The 16,788-nt window shown below is 36.4% G+C and overlaps 1 pseudogene; it reads left to right on the forward strand.

Annotated features, from left to right (window-relative positions):
* Positions 1 to 8,095: 8,095 nt before the first annotated feature.
* On the forward strand, positions 8,096 to 8,574 carry LOC141506452 (large ribosomal subunit protein uL11-like; annotated as a pseudogene).
* The last annotated feature ends 8,214 nt before the right edge of the window (positions 8,575 to 16,788 follow it).

Consider the following 16,788-nt stretch of genomic DNA (forward strand, 5'->3'; position numbering starts at 1 on the left):
GGTGATGAGTTCACCTTTTTCATTTATGATACTTTGGTTTTCTTCTTTCTTTTTCTTAATCAAATTGACCAGAGGTTTATCAATTTTCATGAAACCAACTTTTGGTTTTATTTATTAATTCAATAGTTTTTTTTGCTTTCGATTTTATTAATTTCTCCTTCAATTTCTAGAATTTCTAATTTAGTATTTAATCAGGGGGTTTTAATTTGTTCTTTCTCTAATTTTTTTGTTGCATATTTAGTTCAATGAATTCCTCTTTCTCTAATTTATTCATGTAAGCATTGAAAGATATATCCCCTGACAGCCGCTTTGAGTGAATCCCATAGGTTTTGGTATGTTGTTTCATTATTGTCATTATATAGAATAAAATAATTAATTCTTTCTATTATTTGTTTTTTGATCCACTCATTCTTTTAAATGGGGTTATTCAGTTTCCAATTGGTTCTGGGCCTATATCTCCCCGGCCCAATATTGCATATGACTTTTATTGCATTGTGATCTGAGAAAGATGTATCCACTATTTCTGCCTTTCTGCAGCTGATCATTAGGTTTTTATGTCCTAGTACATGGTCAATTTTTGTGTAAGTGCTATGTACTGCAGAGAAAAAGGTATATTCCTTTCTATCCCCATTCAATTTCCTCCATAAGTCTACCATATCTAGTTTTTCTAACAATCTATTTACCTCCTTAACTTCTTTCTTGCTTATTTTATGATTTGATTTATCTAGATCTGAGTGTGGAAGGCTGAGGTCTCCCACTAGTAGAGTTTTTCTGTTTTTGTCTTCCTGTAGTTATTTCAGCTTCTCTTCTAAGAATTTGGATGCTAGCCCATTGGGTATATATATATACATATATATATATTCAATATTGAAATAACTTTACTGTCTATGGATTTAGGAGCATATAGTTTCTTAGTTTCCTTCCTTAACACTATCTATTTTTGCAGCTGCTTTGTCTGAGATAAGGATTGCTAACCCTGCTTTTTTCACTTCAGCTGAAGCAAATATATCTTGCTCCAACCTTTTAACTTTACTATATGTATCTCTCTCTGCTTCAAATGAGTTTCTTGTAAGTAGCATATTGTAGGATTCTGGTTTTTAATCCACTCTATTTGCTTATATTTTAGGGAAGAGTTCATCGCATTCACATTCAAAGTTATAGTTACTAATTCTTTATTGCCCTCCATTCTATCTTCCCTCTGTTTGTATTTTCCCCTTCCCCCCAATCTGTATTCCCCACTATTTTGTTTCTGAATACCACCCCCTTTAATGTGTTTGCCCTCCTATATCCACCTCCTCCCCTTTTTCCCTTTTTCTTTCTCTTCCTTTTGTTAGTTCCCCCTTTTTTTCTTCCCCTCCCTCTCTCTGCTTCCCCCTCCCCTTTTGCCCATTTAATACTTGAGAGGTTATATGTTTTTTAGGTTAACTGAGTATGTGTGCAAGTTGACTTTAAGCCAAGTCTGATGAGAAGAAGATTCAGGTGTTTCTCATCTCCTCCCTTCTTTCCCCTCTATTACCATAGCTATTTTGTAACTCTTAGTGTAATGAGATTTACGCTGTTCAATCCCCGCCCTCCTCCCACCTCCTTCCTGTCCCCCTTTTTAAGGAGGTAGTGTTTTTAAATCATTCTTCCATCCCTTAATGTTGACACATCCAGGTCCCATGTAATCCTTACTGTGGCTCCTTGGTATTTACAATGTTTCTTTCTGGCTGCTTACAGGATTTTCTATTTTATCTGATAGTTCTGGAATTGGGCCACAACATTCCTTGGTGTTTTCATTTTAGGATCTCTTTTTGTAGGGGATTGATGTATTCTTCCAATAACTACTTTGCCCCCAGTTCCATAATATCAGGGCAATTTTCCATCACTATATCCTGTAAATCCAGGCTTTTTTTTCCTTCAGTGTTTTGAGGAAGTCTAATAATTCTCAGGTTGCCCCTCAATCTATTCTCAAGGTCAGTGGTTTTGCTGATGAGGTATTTTACATTTTCTTCTATTTTTTCTATTTTTTGATTTTGTTTAACAGGCTCTTGCTGTCTCATGAAGTCATTAGTTTCCACAGGCTCCATTCTTTTTTTTTTTAGAGAGGCATTTTCTTCATTTACCTTTTGCAACTCCTTTCCCAATTGGTCAATTCAACTTTTGAAAGAGCTTTCCATTTGACCAATTGAGGTTTTGAGAGAACTATTTTCTTTTTTGCATTTGCCCAATTGAGGATCTGAGAGAATTATTCTCATTTTGTATTTGTCCAATTGTATTTTCTAATGATTTGTTTTCTTGTTGCAGGGTGTTAATTGACTCTCCCAAATTTTCCAATTGATTTTTTTTAGGTTTTTTCAAGGCAAATGGGGTTAAGTGGCTTGCCCAAGGCCACACAACTAGGCAATTACTAAGTGTTTGAGACTGAATTTGAACCCAGGTATTCCTGACTCCAGGGCTGGTGCTTTATCCACTGTGCCACCTAGCTGCCCCTCCAATTGATTTTTAAACTCGTTCCTTATTTCTTCAAGGAAGTCTTTCTGTGCTGGAGACCAGATCACATTCTCCTCAGAGGTTCTAGGTCTCTCTGAGTTAGGGTCTTTTCCTTCCAAGAATTTTTCCGTGTATCTACCTTTCCACTGACCTTTCTTCATTTTGCTAAGACCTTGAGTTGGGGAGGGGCTGGTTCACAGAGGTTTGGTGTTGGGATCCCTAGAGGCTTTACTCACTGAGTGTAATTACTCTGGCTTGCCAGTAGGAGGTGCTGGTTGCTTCCTCTGGAGTGTCTGTGACCTTGATTGAGACCTTCTCCCTTAGCCCAGGACAGCGGAAAACAAATCCAGAGGTAGATATTCTTTTCCCTGGCTTTTCTTTCTGGGTTTTGTAGATCCAATTTCTGTTAAGAGGTTTGTTTCATATCATAGATGGGGAAAGATCAGGAGATTTTAGAACTGCGCCTGTCTTCTCTCTGCCATCTTGGCCGGAAGTCTAGCAATTGTCAAAATTCTTTTTTTATAAAAATTACTAGGAAACATAGAAAGTAGTTTGACAAAAATAAGGCTTAAGGGGGTCAATACACCTTTACACCATATTCCATAATATATTCTAAATGAATATATATAATTTTAATATTAAAGATTAGCTATCAAAATTAGTAGAAAAGCAGGTCACATACTCCTCATAGCTATGAGTAGAAGGTATATTCTTAAACAGACAAGATATAGAAGCAACTGCAATAAATAAAAGACAATTTTGAATACTTATAATAGAAAACCTTCTGAACAGACAATATTACTGAATCTAGAATAAGAAGGCAAGTGATCAGATGGAGAAAAATCTTTGTATCAAATTTCTCTAGTAAGAGTATGGTATTCAGGATATATTAACAATCAAATTAATATAAAGTCAATAACCATCCCCCATCAGATGAATGAACAAAGGATATAAACAAGAAATTCTCAAAAGAATTGCAAAAAATATTCCTAACCACTCAAAAAAAATGCTCCAGTTCACTAATAATAAGAGAAATATGCAAAACAACACATCCCTGATGTTTTATGTTATACTTACAAATATGCAAAAATAACAAAAAATGAAAAGTTAGTGTTTGAGGAACTATAAAAGCAAATAGACACATACATTGCTGATGGATCTATGAAAAAGTACACCCATTGTGGAAAGCAATCTGGAAGTAGGCAAATACATCATCTAGAATGTCCATACTCTTTGAACCAGAGACTCCCTTACTGGGCATTATACCCCTAGGAAGTCATTGGTCGGAAGAAAGTTCCCATATACTCCAAAATATTTGTAGTAGTACTTTTTGTGATAGTTGTAAATTGGAGACAGATACCCTCCAACTGATGAATGGCTAACAAATTTTGGTCTATGAATGTAAGGGAATATTACTAGACAATAAGAAATGATGTGTGATGAATATAGATAAGAAAAAAATCTGTATGAACTGATACAAAGTGAAATAATCAGCATCTAGTAAACAATATATAAAGTGACTGAAACAATATAAATGGAAAGAACAATGTATCAAAAAATCAAAGATACAAGCTGAATTTAAAAAGTAGAGCTTTTAATAAGAGATGAGATATGACATCCCCCTACCTCTTCATGACAGTGGAAAGCCCACAGGTGTTACACATTACACGTTCTCAGACTTCTTCAATACATCAATAGTTATGCTTTTTTTTTCCTCTCTTAAAAAATTGCTATCTGTTGCAAATTAAAGCATCTCTGAGATACCACCTCACACCTTTCAGACTGGCCAATATGACCAGAAAGGACAATGATTAATGGTGGAAGGGATGTGGGAAATCAGGGACACTAAAACATTGTTGGTGGAGCTGTGAACTCATCCAACCTTTCTGGAGAGCAATTTGGAATTATGCCCAAAGGGCAACAAAAATGTGCATACCCTTTGATCCAGCAACTACTCTCTGCCATCTTGGCTGGAAGTCTAGCAATTGTCAAAATTCTTTTTTTTTATAAAAACTACTAGGAAACATAGAAAGTAGTTTGACAAAAATAAGGCTTAAGGGGGTCAATACACCTTTACACCATATTCCATAATATATTCTAAATGAATATATATAATTTTAATATTAAAGATTAGCTATCAAAATTAGTAGAAAAGCAGGTCACATACTCCTCATAGCTATTCAACTACTGGTTCTATACCCTGAAGAGATTATGAGAAAGGGTAAAATCATCACTTCATAGCAGTCCTGTTTGTAGTCGCAAAGAACTGGAAATTAAGTGAATGCCTTTTAATTAGGGAATGGCTTAACAAACTGTGGTATATGTATGTCATGGAACACTATTGTTCTATTAGAAACCAGGAGGGATGGGAATTCAGGGAAGCCTGGAGGGATTTTCATGAACTGATGCTGAGTGAGATGAGCAGAACCAGAAAAATATTGTACACCCTAACAGCAACATGGGGGTGATGATCAACCTTGATGGAATTGCTCATTCCATCAGTACAACAATCAGGAACAATATTGGGCCATCTTCAATGGAGAATACTATCTGTATCCAGAGAAAGAATTGTAGACTTTGAACAAAGACCAAAGACCATTACCTTCAATTTAGGGGAAAAAAATCATTATCTTATTATGTAATTTTGTAATGTCTTATACTTTATTTTTCTTCTTTAAGGATATGATTTCTCTCTCATCACATTCAACTGAGATCAGTGTATACCATGGAAACAAATGTAAAGACTAACAGAATGCTTTTTGTGGGGCTGGGGGAGGGAAGCAAGAATGGGGGGAAATTGTAAAACTAAATAAAATCTTTCTTTAAAAAATAAAGATGAGAAAAAAATGAAAAAATTGCTATTTGTTATATGAGATGGCTCTGGGAGGGAGTGGGAGAGGATTATTACTTGGGATAATTATAGTGATATAAGCAACAGAAATTATCGGTAAAAGCGTATTTTTAAGATAAGACACTCAATTCCTGAGTCATGAGAATTTTTTTTACACTTTCTAAAACTTTGAAATCTCTTTCTCTTATACAGAAGTATCAGTCCAGCAACAATTCTAAATCTTTGTCTCAGATAACATCCTCTCTTGATCCTTTTATTTTCCTCTCAAAGTCTCTGCATTTCAATAACTCTATTAATTCCTATGGAGTCAAGAATGTTTTAGAGCAACTCAATCCAGATTAAACAAATTATGTTACACAAATCTAAAAAGGAAGAATTGAGAGAAACATGAGAAGATTCACATGGAGTAATACTAAATGAAGAAAGCACCATGAGAAAAGTACACAAATGTATTTTTTAAATGTCTTATAAACCTTAAGCACTTTATAAAGGCTTATTTATATTTCCAATATTGTTAGTGTCTATTTAACTTAAAAAGATAAAGTTCATACATTAACATCACTTACTATACTACAAATAATGTAAATAAAAAGAACTCTATAGAAAGACTATATATATATACATACATATATATATATGGTGCATACAAATACATACATTATAAATATATATATATGCACATAAACATAGCACGACTTTAGTGATCAAGGTTGTTGGACCCAGAGAAGAGATTAAAAATAATCTTCCCTCCCTTTAGTAGAGAAATGAGGGACTGTAAATGTAAACTATTTCATATGCTATGTAGACACCACTAGAGGACCACACCAACCAACCAAATGATTGGGGATGTGAGTTGCATAATTATATTTATTATAGTAAGTGATTGTTACAAAGCATCCTTCTCACTCATCTCTACCAGAATCATTCCATCCTAGGGCATGATTTATTGGAAATGAGATTATTGGAGGAGTCTCTAGGTCTTAAATGGTTTCTATTTCTCTTGTATCAACTTCATCAATGCTGAGCAAGCACTAACCTGATGATATGTGGTGATAGAAGTCAACTACTAGTTCATCCTAATTTGTCTTTGAGTGGGCAAATTGTCAGTATGGTCTTTTCTCTCAAACCTTCCATCTTTAAAATGTGAGCTACTCATCAGTATGGTACAATTGGTGGTAGCTTTAACCCTAGGAAAAATGTCAGTGTGCCATTCATAGTGCTATACTGCTCTGCTATTAGTTCATTCCCTAGAGCTCAGCAATGCTTTCCAAGATGCCAGCCCTTCTCTTGGGATGAATCTATTCCAGGTGGTCCTTCCCCTCATAAAGAAAAGAGAACTCTCCTCAAGGCTCTCACCAGTTTCTCCAAGATTGGTTGCATTACTGCACTGGACACCTTGCCAATGATGTCTCGAATGCTTGACTGATTGTTATTTTTTAATATTTATTATGAGGAAAAGTTTATCAGGAGAGGCAATAGGAAGACATATTTGGAAATGAATGTGATATAATTTAAAATAAATTATAAAAATGCACTAAAATCTTTAATAGGAATGATTTGTAAGGAGTTTCTCTTAATTAGATAGCTAAACATTTTTCTGAACTTAGATACCTCTTATAGCACAAAAAGCTAACAATAAACAGGTTCTAAAATATTAACTTGAATATACACTGCAAATACTTAATTTCCCCTTCTTAGGTAATATATTTGTTGAATGTTAATCATACACATTAGCTCAAAAACAGGAGCAAAAAGTATCAAGTTAATTTTGAGAAAGACAAGTTGTGGTTAGATAGAACTAGAGTGAGCCAAGTATTGGAGAAGCTGAGGAGCTTGCATTTCATCTCAGAGGTAACGAGTCACTAATGATTCTTGAACAGAGAAGCTAGATGGAAAGATTTGTTTGAAAGATGATTTTGGCAAATGTGTAGACAATGAATGTGGAGGAGAAACTGAAAGTTAAGAGTAGAATTAGGAAGAAGCTGCAATAGTCAAGGGGAGAAGAAGTATTAAGAGTGGTGCTGGATTGGGTGTATTGAGCAAAGACTGCCATTGTGAAAGAAAATGCAGAGGTAGAATTAACAAGACCAGGCAATTGATTCAATATGGATGAATATGGAATAGGGAAGGTGAAACTAGTTAACACAACACTTACACTAAGAATACAATGGGCTGCATCAATTGGGGAATGGCTGAACAAGTTGTGGTATAGGAATAGCAAACAGATTTAAGAAAAAACTGGGAAGATTTCCATAAACTGAAGCTTAGGGGAGTAAGTGAAACCAGAACATTGTATATCTTAACTGCAACACTATGCAGTGATCAACTCTGATAGACTTCACTCTTCTCAGCAATACATTGATCAAAGTCAATTCTAAAAGACCTGAGTTGGAAAATGTCATCCACATTCAGAGAAAGAACTATGGAATCTGAATGCACATCAGAACAAACTATTTTCACATTCTAAAATTTGTTGTTGCTTTTCCCTTCTCATGATTTTTTCCCTTTTTGTTCTGATTCTTTCTTCACAATGTGACTAATATGGAAATATGTGTAACATGATTGTACATGTATAACATATATCAGATCACCTGTTATTCTAGGGTGAGAGGAAAGAAGGATGAGAGGAAGAAAACTTTACAAAAATGAGTGTTGAGCTTTTGGTTCCCAGCTCAAGATGGTGTGACTTCTTTCCATCACCCCAAATACAGGTTCATCTGACACTAGCAATCACCCCACAGTGGAGACTGAACCTCCACCTTTGTAGTCGCCATGCTACCCAAGTTCAATCCTAATGAAATCAAAGTCGTGTTTTGAAGGTGTACTGGTGTTGAAATTGGTGCCACATCAGCTCTAGTCTCCAAAATTAGTGCCTTGGGTTTGTCTCCCAAAAAGGCTGGTGATGACTGGTGACTGGAAAGGGCTAAGAATTATAATGAAATTTAGCATTCAGAACAGACAGGCCCAGATTGACGTGGTACCTTCTGTTTTAACCTTGATCATCAAAGCTCCAAAGGAACATCCTCTGAACAGAAAGAAACAGAAAAAATATTAAACACAGTGGAAACATCACTTTCAATGAGATTTTTAACATTGCTCAACAGATGAGGCACAGATGCTTGGCAAGAGAACTCTCTGTAACTATTAAAGAGATACTTGGAACAGCCCTTTCTGTGGGCTGCAGCATTGATGGCAGACATCCTCATGATGTCACTGATGACATCAATAGTGGTGCTGTGGCAGCCCAGTAAGTTAAAAATTGCAAAGTAAGCTATTTGCCATAAATTAACATTTGACAACAACAATAACAAAATGAATGTTGACAATTATTTTTATATATAATTGGGGAAAATTAAAAATGAAATAAAATAAATAATACAATGGGCTGCCTTAGAAAGTGATAAATGAGGGACAGTGGATAGCACACTGGTCCTGGAATGAGGAGCATCTGAGTTCAAATCCAGCAAGTCACTTAACTCCAATTGCCTCCCCTCCCCACCCTGAAAAAAATGACTAATATAAAACAAAAGTCATAAAAAGAAAAAAATTAAGTGATGAGTGTCCCATCTCTAGAGAGATAGGTTCTCAAATACAAAGTAGATGGCTAATTGTTCAGGACTACTTGATGAGAACATTGCAGATAAAATGAATACTTTATCTGGAGATTTGTATATGAAAACCTATGAGTCCCTTTAAGCAACATGGCTTAGTGGATAAACATGGGACTTGGATTCAGAAAGATCTCAGTTCGAATTCCATTTCCTAGCTGTGTAGTCCTAAGCAACTCACCCAACCTCTCTGGGTCTCAGTTTCCTCATGTGTAAAATGGGGGGGGCCAGACTTGATGACTTCCAAGACCTCTTTTAAGTCTAAATCTATGATTCCTTCCAACTGTTTAATTCTTTGTAAAGTAAGAAAAATAATTAGAGACCTCTAGACCAGAAAAATTGTGACTCACTTTGGAAGTCTGAGCTAAAAATTCAGAAACCCTATTTCCTAGGTGAAATTTCTTTTTCAGTAGGCCATTTTATGTCTAAAGCTAAAAAGAAGCACAGTTTGAAGATAATTGACCAACCTCTAAAGGAAATTGCCCAACAATACTAATAAGAACACCTAACACTCCAGTTAGATACCATGGAGATAAGTCCAATTCTTGTCCTATTAAGGCCATTTTCCCCCCTATTGATCTAATAGGTTCCCTAATAAGAGCTAATCACATATTCCAAAATTTGGGAGCTAGCCATATGGGAAATCTACAACCAGATTTTCCCAGGGACCTTGTAATGATGGAACTTGATAGCTGTTACAAGGTAAAGGGATTAACCTCACTCTGTGTGGTCCCAGGGGACAGAACCAGGAACAGTTGGTTGAAGGTTGCAAAAGAATGAATCCAAGCTTGATGTGAAGAAAAGCTTCCAATCATTTATCCAAAAATGGGATCTCAGGAAAAAGGACATTCCATAGCCCTGTTTCCTTTACCTGAAGGCTTCCGAGAAAAGTTGGATGACCACTTTAGGAATAGGATGAACAGGATATTGTTTAGCTATGATTTGGATGTTTGTTATTTGAGTCCCAGTTTCTAATTTCTTCATTCATATCTTCAGGCTCCTATATTAAAATGTATTACTTGGTACAGTGGATACCATAGAGTATCTGAGTTCAAATGTGACTTCAGGCATATGCTAGCTATGTGAACCTGGGCAAGTCACTTAACCCCTACTTAACCCCTACCTTAGTTTCCTTATCTGTAAAATATGGATAATAATAGTTCCTACCTTCCAGGGTTGTTTGTAAGGATTAACTGAGGTAAAAATCACAAACTGATTAAGATAGTGCCTAGTACATAATGAGAACTATATAGACATTTATTATTGTTGCTATTATTATTATTACCATCTTATTGATGTGGAAATTCTTACTAATGGTACACATTATAATCCAGCTATATTTACTTATCCAATGCCATTCATTTTCTATAGTTCCTCCTCTACTCCTATTCTCTTCTCTGACATTCTACTATGTGCCTGTAGAAGTCAAAGGAGCATGACATCTTTTCTAGCCTATTTTTCAAGGACTTGTCTACAGGTCATTAATTAGAAAACAGATATTTATTAAGAACCTAGTATTTGCCAAGTATAGGTTAATTGCCAGGGATAAAAAGAAAGACCAAAAAAAAAACCCAGTCTGTACCTCCAAAGAGCTTACAATCTAAAGGAAGAGACACATGCAAACAACAATATACAAGCAAGATATGTGTTTGTGTGTGTATGTATGTATGTATGTTTATATGTGTATATATACATTTGTGTATAAAAAGATATGGGGCAGCACTGAGCTATGGTTCAGTGGAAAAAGTACGAGGTCATAGAGTCAATAAGGCCTGAGTTCAAATTGGGTCTCAGATACTTACTGGTTGTATGACCCTAAGCATTGACTGATTTATCCCTTGACTTAATCCACTGGAAAAGAAAATGACAAAGCACTTCAGTATCTTTGCCAAGAAAATCCAATGTACCCTACCTACACAAGTAAACAAGAATCACTATATATAACTATGGACCCATCAGTCAGACAACAAATATTTATTAAGTGCTTACTATGCACTAGAGACAGAAATTCCCAGACTAATTGCCAGAAATACAAAGGGGAAAAAAAAAGGATTTATTAGATATATCCTATATAGAGATAGACAGTTTGGTTTGATATACACATACAATTTATCCAGCATAGATAATGTATATATTCATGCATGCACTTATATGATACATTGTCTACTACTGCCTTCTCCCCTTATCTGGTTAATGTTTTCTATATACTTATGCACGCACCCAAATAACTCAGCTCCTTGAGGACAGAGACAACTCCATTTTTTGCATTTTTTGTGTTTTGTGAAGTAGCATTATTAATGTTTGGTTTTGACTGGAGCTGAGCAAGTGAATAATGTAAAGGGTCAGTGATCTGCTGGATTTCTTGGCTATGACTGTAGTGACTGAGGCTTCTTTTTTGTCTTCTTGACAGTGGAAGCTTAGGACCTTCCAGGATCCTTATGTTAAATCTAGTTAAAACACTTTTTTTTCCCTTTCAAGACTTGTCAGTTTGTCAGAAATTTTTGAATCAAAAAATACTGGCAAGAACAGACAAAATAAATAAGAGAGACTTCAAAGCATTTTGGGGGGCTGTGGTTACATTCCAAGTCCAGATTGTCCCTCCTTCAAACTATGGCATCATTTCAAATGAAGCACAGCTACACTGGTGCAGCACAGCTATATGGACCCATTAGAATAAAGTTCATTGTCATTTCCATTTTGGAAAAGGTCCTTCCATCAACAATTGTAGTATGACATACTTGCTTTAACTCCAATGGATGATTGTTCACTTTATCCCAAAAGATCAATTAAATGTGTAACCAGTAGATTGGCAGCTCCCACTATAATAAATTCTTTATATTTTTCCCTTGGAAAAATTAATTTAGGAAATGGTGAGAAGGCTTTACTTTTTTAACTAAGAGAAGAAGCCAGATGAGCTACTGTAAATGGTGTTTGAGGGAATATTATTTTGAGGGGAAGAGTAAATTCCCTCTGCATTTAAATTAAGCCCAAACTTTATCTGTTTCTACTCAATTCAATAGAAATAAGGAGGAACAATTTCTGCTCTGATCCAGTCATTTAAGTCATGTTTGAGTATTCACAACCCCATTTGAGATTTCTTTGGCAGAGATACTGAAAAGGTTTACCATTTCCTTCACCAGCTCATTTTACAGATGGGAAACCTGAGGCAGAGTTAAGTGATTTGCCCAGTCACTTGGCTGAATTTGAACTCAGGTCTTGCTGACTCCACTCCTGGAATTCTATTCACTGTGTCATCTAGCTACCCATTCCCCCTCCCCCTCATTGAACCAACCTTGAAGTCTTGTGTAATAAAATCAAGGATAACGATTGAAGGAACCTTTGAAGACATCTAGTCAAACCCACCAATTTTTGTATTCAAGGCTTCCAAATCAAATCAGTAAGCATTTTGCTAAACATCTACTATGTACCAGACCCTGGGCTAAGCTCTTAGAAAACAAAGAAAGGTAAAATAAAATAAAACAAAAACAAAAATAAATAGTCCCTGCCATTAAGGAGCTCATAGTTTCATGGGGGAGACAACATGCAATCAACTACACACCAAGAAATGGAAGACTGGATAAACTGGAGATAATCTCCTCCAGGAAGCCAGGGAAGCAAAGAGGCAAGAAAACTATTCTAGCCTTGCGGGACAATGACTGAAAATTTGTGGAGTCACAGGATTGAATGTTCTATTTGAAGAACAGCAAGGAAGCCTCCAGTGTCACTAAGAAAACTGGAAGGGAGCCAATTTTATATTTGATCCCAGAAGTGTTAGAGAAACATTGAAGTTTATTGGTTATGGAAGTGTCAAGGTCTAAGGAAAATTACTTTGCTAGATGAAAGGAGGGGACACTAGATTAGAGAAAGAGGAGGGAGGAAAGTCAACCATTAGATTATTGCAATAATTCAGTGTAATGGGATGAGAACTTGTGGTGATCATGGCAGAAGAAAGAAAGAACTAAATAGGAAAAATGTTGTAAAGGTTGAAACATTGAATTCTGATTTTTCTGACTTCACATTTGGAGCTCTAGTCACTGTGCCAACCTTCCCCATCCCTTCCTTGAACCAACCCTGAAGTCTTGTGCCATAGAATCAAAGATAAAGATTGAAAGATTTGTCAAATGATTGGGAAAAGGATGAGGGAAGGAGTGAAATGAAGTGAGAACTTCAAGATGGTACTTAGGTTTCAAGTCTGGGGGACTAATAGCATGGCGGGACCCTTGAGAGTAATATGTCACTTAAGAAGAGAGGAGAATTTGGTAGAAAGAAGAATTCAGTTTTGGATATGTTGATTTTAATATATATCTGTAGGACATATTATGTCAGTTAGGTGGTTTGGTGGATAGAGTACAAGTCCTAGAGTCAGAAAGACCAAATTTCCTAAGTTCAAATCTAGCTGAATGACCAAAGTCAGGTCACTTACCCCTATTGCTTCAGTTTCCTCCCTGTCAAATGAGCTCAAGAAGAAAATGTAAAACATTCTTCTACCAGAAAACTCCAAATGGGGTCGTTCATGAAGTGTCAAACACAATTGAAAACAACCAAGCAATAGTATAATTAAAGCAGTAGTTTCAAAAATCTTTCTCCCATAAATCTGGAATGCATTTTACTACTGCTTACATATAGGATCCTTTCTAATTCAATCAAGAAAATCTTGTCCTCTTTTTAGAGAGATCCATTAAGAATGTTTATACATTTTTTGACTGGGCATAGAACTAGGGACTGGGGCTATGATTGTGGTACAGTGAATAGAGCACGAGGCCTGGAGTCAGAACCTAGGCTTAAATCTGACCTCAGACTGTGTCTATTAGCTGTGTGAACTTGGACAAGTAACTTAATCTTGATTGTCTTGTATCCAGGGTCATCTCCAGTTATCCTTCATAACTGACCACTGGACCCAGATGACTCTGAAGGAGAACGTGAGATTGAAGACTTTGTACAGCCCTCCCTCCTTAAATCCAATTCACTTTAAGCATTGGTATCAAGTTTTCAGATGAGGAAACTTCTTTCCCCAAAGAGATTATCACCTTTTCTACAGTTTGGAGTCTCAGAGGGTTGCCTAGAGAAAGGAGGGTTAGGCCCAGGGCCACATAGCCAATTTATATCAGAGCCAGATCTTCCTAGCCTGAAGGTCAGATTACTACCCACTCTATTATCCTATCTTCCTCTTATTTTGGTTAAGGACTACCTCACCCCTCTCTCCCCACCCCAGAAATTTTTTTTTCCTGAAGAGAATTTAGCTCTTTTAAGGAGGCAAAAATTTGTGGTGACACTGAAGAATGCAAGATGTTTTGATGAAATTTAACATTTAATGTGACCTTGGGGTAAGTTGATTAACTTCTCTGAACCTCAGTTTCCTCATCTGTAAAATGAGATGATATCTAAAGTCTTTTTCTGCTCTAAGTCTATGAATCTAAGGTCACCATTTCATGTTTCTCTCTTACACACACACACACACACACACACACACACACACACACACACACACACACAAGCACTCTCTGCCTATTAAAAGTCTTAAATCGGGCTGCTAGGTGGCTCAGTGAATAGAGCACTGGCCTTGGAGTCAGGAGTTCCTGGGTTCAAATCCGACCTCAGACACTTAATAATTACCTAGCCATGTGGCCTTGGGCAAGCCACTTAGTCCCATTGCCTTGAAAAAATCTAAAAAAATAAATATAAGTCTTAAATCATTCACATTCCTTTGAAAATCGAGTTAGTCTTGTTTGTAGTTGGATAAGTAACAAGCAAATACACAAAATGATCCCTATGCAAAGATTTTGTCAAATGCAGAAAAACGGCAACAAAATATGAATGCTTTCCCTAAAACCGATCTAGGTCAGTGAATTGTAGCAGCAGCCTGTCATATAGGAATCTAAATATTCCTTACCAATCCAAGTCACCAGACACAAAGCTATAGGCACTAAGAATTAAAACTTTATATGTCCTCATCATTCTGATTGACTAGCTTTGTCAAAGAGAAAGAAAGACAAACAGACAGACAGACAGACAGAGACAGAGAAGAAAAAGACAGAAATAGAGTTAGAGAAAGAAACAGAGACAGAGATGGATGAATCCAAAATACAAAACCTTTTCTATTTGTCAGGGGAAAAAAGAAGTATACAATGAATGCAATATATTTTTCAGCATAAGTGTCTGGCTATTCTCAAGTTCTCCTGTACAATATGTTGCTTTTCAAAAGAACATAGAATCATTCAGGTCCAGCTAATTCTAACTGTGATCATCATTAAGATTTTTCTCAATGTTTGCTTCTTGTTATCTCCATGGGCTTTGCATGTCATTTACATGAAACAGTATTCAATGACTAGTTCTCTCAGACAGTCTTCCCTCATGTTAAAATTATATAATTGCTCCCTTAATTTTGTCCTTGTTTCATTTTTTAAAAAGTGTAACTCTTTGTTACCATTGTCACTGAGCCAGAATCCCATACCAGAAACCTTCACAAGAGATGAAAAGATATGCAAATACAGATGATGAAACCATCTAGGTGAAGCTACATTGGGCAGAGAACAAATTGGGCACCAGAGCAAGATACTTTTGATAATAAGTTTTATAAATGCACATATTTTGATGACATAAAAATCCAACTCTTCCTGATTGTCAGGCAATTATTTTGTGATGATTTGAGTCTCATATCTTCTTCTGAAGAATAGTGCTGTAGTGCACCTGTATCCCCCTCCTCAAAAAATTTTTCCATATTGCCTAGGTGACACAAATGTCAAGTCTGATTGGCAATAGAAAGGCTGAGAAAAGCAAAAGATAAAAGGATTTGGATTGACTTTTCAATGGCTTAAAAACCTCAGGAAATACCTTTTTTTCCATTTGTATTATTAGCATATAGAAACTGCTTTCTTTGATTCTCATGCCATTATTGTTGAACCCTTCCAGTGGTTCCAGTTGCACCAGACTCCTTGTGACCACATTTGGGGTTTCCTTGGCAGAGATGCTGGAGTGGTTTGCTATTTCCTTCTCCAGTTCATTTTACAAATGAGGAAACTTAGACAAATGGGTTCAGTGATCTGCCCAGGGTCACAAAATTAGTAAGTGTCTGAGGCCAGATTTGGTCTTCCTGATTCTTGGCTTAGCACTCTATTCACTGTTCCACATAACTGCCCTTCTTATGACATTGGCTTCAACTTCTATTAACCCACCTCAGAATACTCCACCTGTAATTTAACTGTACAACCAGTAGGCCACAGTTACAAGCAATAATGATTTTTTGTCCTTCATTTTTGAAGAAGACCATGACATCAGGGAGGTGATGCCATGACCAGATTGGATTTGAATTAGGGGAGGCTGTGCTCACTTTCTCAACTCTAGAGTCATCTGGTTCCAGTGACCAGATAACTGGAGATAATCCTAGAAATGAGGCAATCAGGGTTAAGTGACTTGCCCGAGTCAAGTGGCTGAGAGTGGATTCTAATTCCTATCCTCCCAACTCCAAGACCAGTGCTCTATCCACTGTGCCACCTAGCACATGAGCCTCCATTTTCTTGTCTGAAATTAGGTTGCATTATGGATAGAGTATGAACAGTAGAGAATAGGCATTATACAAGCTCAACAAGGATGCTACTCCCTTATAGTGAGATTGTAAAAGTGAATTTGTGTCATTTCCCTGTAATGCGCTCTCACCTCAACTGGTTTCCTGGGTTCTCTCCCAGACTCAACTCAAATACCACCTTATGCTAAGAAATCTTTCTTGGTTGTTAGGCCTTCTCCACCATTGGTGTTTTTTCTCTGAGAATCAAAACATAGTCATGTTATAATGTATTGGCTATTTTAAAGACAAGAGGTCCACTGTATATGTCTGAACATAATTTTTGTGATACAATAAAT

Source organism: Macrotis lagotis, chromosome 1 (genome assembly GCF_037893015.1).
Source record: "Macrotis lagotis isolate mMagLag1 chromosome 1, bilby.v1.9.chrom.fasta, whole genome shotgun sequence".
NCBI classification, from domain to species: Eukaryota; Metazoa; Chordata; class Mammalia; order Peramelemorphia; family Peramelidae; genus Macrotis; species Macrotis lagotis.